The sequence below is a fragment of the Podarcis gaigeae genome, assembly GCF_964106915.1.
Source record: "Podarcis gaigeae genome assembly, chromosome: 4".
NCBI classification, from domain to species: Eukaryota; Metazoa; Chordata; class Lepidosauria; order Squamata; family Lacertidae; genus Podarcis; species Podarcis gaigeae.
The window spans coordinates 107,106,306-107,110,935 of record NC_139677.1 but is presented as its reverse complement, the minus strand read 5'-3'; the positions used below and the strand labels follow the sequence as shown (position 1 = coordinate 107,110,935).

The 4,630-nt window shown below is 54.4% G+C and overlaps 1 long non-coding RNA gene across 1 annotated transcript; it reads right to left on the bottom strand.

Annotated features, from left to right (window-relative positions):
• Nucleotides 1–3,083: 3,083 nt before the first annotated feature.
• Nucleotides 3,084–4,259, bottom strand: LOC310843847. The gene is made up of 3 exons (XR_014563689.1): nt 4,245–4,259; nt 3,952–4,099; nt 3,084–3,254 (listed from the first exon to the last, which is right to left on the bottom strand). It is a non-coding gene; the product is annotated as an uncharacterized lncRNA (long non-coding RNA).
• Between the last annotated feature and the right edge of the window lie 371 nt (nt 4,260–4,630).

The window sequence follows — 4,630 nt, the reverse complement described above, 5'->3', positions numbered from 1 at the left end:
CTGAAGGAGCGTCTCCTCCCCCATCATTCTGCCCGGACACTGAGGTCCAGCTCCGAGGGCCTTCTGGTGGTTCCCTCACTGTGAGAGGTGAGGTTACAGGGAACCAGGCAGAGAGCCTTCTTGGTAGTCGCCCCTGCCCTGTGGAATGCCCTCCCATAAGGGGTCAAGGAAATAAACACGCTGAAGCTGACGGGGTCCACGTGGAGCACTTCACTCAACTTGGAAAAGGTCTCCTTGACCTTGTCGAGGTCTATTGATTGTGAAGGGGAAGACGATCAACACGCTGGAAGGAAGGAAGGAAGGAAGGAAGGAAGGAAGGAAGGAAGGAGAAAGGTAGAGGCACGGATGGTTATTATCCAGGTGGAAAGAGGAGCTCCTGCCCAACCTGCCTAGAGAGGCAACCAGCGCCTGGCCTTACCGGACAAGGATGTCCCCACTAATGGTGGCCATGTTGACTTTCCCGCAGGCAGTGTTGATGAGCTGCTTCTCCTTTGCGGTCCAGTGCACAAAGATGGCTGGCTGTGGGCTGGGAGCTTCTCTCGGCTGCTGGAGAAAACCTTCTGGGCTGAGCTGGAGCTCCTTCCAGGGCTGGAGCCTTTTATGCCCTGCGCCAAAGCTCCTCCTCCAGGATTTAAAGAAGCTTCCTTGTTTCGGATTTGATCAAAGAATGTCATGCTTTTCCTTAGGACATCCCTATTTTCTCTGAGAAAGCCTGAAGGGTATGGAGTACCGTATTTTTCGCACCATAGGACGCACCGGACAATAGGACACACCTTGTTTTAGAGGGGGGAGAACAAGAAAAAAAATATCCCCCTCTCTGCCCAGCGCCCCTTCAGCAAAGCGGCAAGAGATGCTGCGCAGAGAGGGGAAGAATTTTCCCTCTATTGTTTATCCGCTCTAAAACAAGGTGCCGTTTAAGGTGCGTTCAGGCGGCTACCCTGAAAGCCTGGAGAGCGAGAGGGTTCGGTGTGCAACGAACCCTCTCGCTCTCCAGGCTTCAGGTTCCATTTTACCTGGTCTTTGGGGCTGGCGGGGGGAAGCCCACCACCAGCCCCAAAGAGCAGGTCAGGGAGCAGCGGAAAGGCGCAGCAGAGAGGCTCCTGCCATAGCCGCGCGTCACCTCTCCAGCCGGGAGAGGGTAACGGGGGGCTTCTTTAGCCCCACACACGCTCTTCCGGCTAGAGAGGTGACACGCGACTATAGAGGCTCCTGCCATAGCCGTGTGTCACCTCTCCAGCCGGGAGAGGGTCGCGGGGCTATGGCGTCTTTGCTCCCTAGGACGCACACACATTTCCACTTCATTTCTGAAGGGGGAAAAGTGCGTCCTATAGAGCGAAAAATATGGTAATTGTGAGAATATAGTTCCATTCCACCTTAACAGAGTCAGGCATGACTGTTGTGTATCACATGCCTGTTTACGTCCAGCACAGTCTGCTGGGAATCTCCGTTGTATGTTGCTTTTGTGTTACGGCTGTTTTGCCGGAGACGAAGGGATGCAGACATGTTTTCCCGTGTTCCTGAACGATGCTGAATAAATGCTATAAATAATGCTTAGATCTTCCTCTGTCTGCCACATCTGATGTGTGATAATTTACACACTCTGCTGAAAGAGCGTGCATGGGTCTCTAAGCATATCTGAGGCTTGTGTCGCTGGTGGACTGAAGCTGTTCCACAGAAAACCGGTGATCATCCGGAGTAAGCTGGGGGCCTGTCTGATGCCCCCGTTTCCCCGGCAGTATCCCAACAGTGATGCCGCTCCAGAGCCAAGGAGACAAGCAACTATACAACTCTTAAAAGACACTTGAAGGCAGCCCTGGATAGGGAAGTCCCAAAGGAGCGTCTCCACCCCATTGCTCATGACTCATGAATTACCCAGACTCATGGAGGAGAGGCTATCAATGGCTCCTAGTCCGGCTGGCTCTGCTCTCCCTCCACCATCAGAGGCAGCGATGCTTCTGGATCCCATGTGTGTATTTGCCCAGACTGATTCAGGTGGCATTTCAAGGGCCTGAGGGCGCAAGGAAGGCGCTTGCTCTGCGCCCGAGGACACCTGGCTGGCAGTCAGAAGGACAAAATCCACAGGGGGAGCGGCTGCTTCCAAGCCTGGGACTGGGGGAGAACCTCGCCTCTGCTTCGTCTGGGAGGCAGGGATGTCCATCCCGGCTCACAAACTCCCCAAAATAAATTAATGGACGAGCGCGGGTCGTGCCCATTCTATACCCTCGGAAGGTTATACCCTCGACTTGCCGGGTTCGCTACCCCCCCCCCCGGCTTTTTCTTTTGAATCGCTTTGACGTTCCAATGAAGATGGTAAACTCCTTTGATGTTATTATGGGTGTGAAATATGTTAGTGGGAGTGTTTATTGGGTTGTCTTTGTTTTTATTTGATTATGCGTTTTGTGTTTTTATATCGTAATTTCATCCTGTGAACCCCCATATTTAATGAACAAATAAAAGGATAAAACAAAATGAATTCCCCCCTCTCCTTGCCGATTCGGAGGCAGCTCCGTCCCCGACACCCATCTGGAAAGAGGCAGGGAGGGGCATTGCGGGGGGGAGTGGCCCTTGGGGGTCTTCCTGGGTGGCCATGTTGGTACCCCCACCCCTTATTCTGGGGGATGGAATCCAGAGCAGGGGAAGGGTCCGCATCCCCCTCTGAGTCTCTCACCCCCAATTTCTCCAGAGTAGGAAGAACAGAGAGGGCAACAGAACAGGAGCAAATACCAAGAAATGGGTGGGGAGACAACCAATGAGACCGGGGGGGGGCATGGGAGCATGGGGGGGGGGACCTTGCCAGGAATTTTGGGGATAAAAGATTTGGGGACACAGCAGGGGTCTCTGGCTCTGAAAAGCACTGCAGCTTGGAGGGGGCAAAATGCCATAGCGCCCTAAAACCCCCCACTGGTGCTTAATGATTCCTCTTTAGTGACAGAGAAGACCCCCCCTTTCCATGCCCCCCCAACTAACCCCCCACCCCCAGGCCTGTCCCCTCCCTCTGTCCCAGAGAAGGAGACACAGGAAACCAGGTCAGATTGCAGAGGGAGGATTTATTAGAGGGTCAAGCGTCACATGGGGGCTGGAAGGGGAGACCAGCAGGAGGCGGCCGCTTCTCCCTGGGGATGTCTCAGTGGGACCAGCAGGCCAGCGCATGAGCCACCACCCCGACCAGCTTGTGGAAGGCATGGTGGTAAGCAGGGGTGAATTTCTGTCTAAAGGGGGGGTACCTGGATGATGACGAGGACATTGCCCAGGAGCTGGAAGAGAAAAGAGAGGGTGACTCCTTCTGCCAGGGGGCCCATGTGTGGGACACCCTCTCCCCACAACAGATCCCACAACAGATTCAACAGATTGAGACTGAATCCTGACAAGACAGAAGCACTGTTTAGGCTGGACTGGGGGCAAGCGGGTGTGTGGGGGGGACTCCCTGGTTCTGAATGGGGCAACTGTGCCCCTGAAGGACCAGGTGCGCAGCCTGGGAGTCATTTTGGACTCACAACTGTTAATTGAGGCACAGGTCAAATCTGTATCCAGGGCAGCTATCTCCCAGCTCCATCTGGTCGACAGGATGAGACCCTACCTGCCTGCGGACTGTCTTGCCAGGGTGGTGCATGCTCTGGTTATCTCCCGCTTGGACTACTGCAATGCCCCCCATGTGGGGCTACCTTTGAAGGCGACCCTTTTGGCGGTTCCCTCATTGTGAGAGGTGAGGTTACAGGAAACCAGGCAGAGGGCCTTCTCAGTTGTGGCGCCCGCCCTGTGGAATGCCCTCCCACCAGATGTCAAGGAAATGAAAAACTAACTGAAATCTGAATGCAACCCTGTAACAGGAAATGTCTAATGTCTTACAATGTTTTATGTCCTATAAGCCACCCAGAGTGACACACACACACATACACGGCACCCCCATTCCCCCCCACCAGGCAGCCCCTTGGGGCGGGGGAGCAGCCTCACCCTGAAGTTGAGGGGGTCCATGTGGAGATGGTCGCAGAGCAGTTCACGCAGCTCGGAAAAAGCCTCCTTGCCCTTGCACAAAGAGGGCTGGAGAGGGTTCCCTATGCCACTGAAGTACCTCTGGGTCCAGGGGGAGAACACCAGCAGGCTGTAGAGAAGGAACAAAGGAAGGAAGGAAGGAAGGAAGGAAGGAAGGAAGGAAGGAAGGAGAAAGGGAGAGGCATGGATGGTTATTATCCAGGTGGAAAGAGGAGCACCTGCTTAGAAAGGCAACCACCCCTGGACTTACTCACCAAGGGAATCCCCACCCAAGGCTGGCTGTGGGCTGTGAGCTTCTCTCGGCTGCTGGAGAAAACCTTCTGGGCTGAGCTGGAGCTTCTTCCAGGGCTGAAGCCTTTTATACCCTGGGCCAAAGCTCCTCCTCCTGCATTTACAGAAGCTGTCCTGGTTTCTGATTTGATCAAAGAATGCTGTGATTTTCCTTTAGACATGCCTATTTTCCTCTGAGAAATCCTGGAGGGTATGGAGTAATGCCATGCCTGTTCCAAGGAGCCAAGCAAGTATAAAGGCTTTGGAAGACATCTGAAGGCAGCCCCAAAGGAGCGTCTCCACCCCATCGCTCGGCCCAGACACTGAGGTCCTCCTCCTCCGGTGGTTCAGCTACGGTGTACCAGGCAAA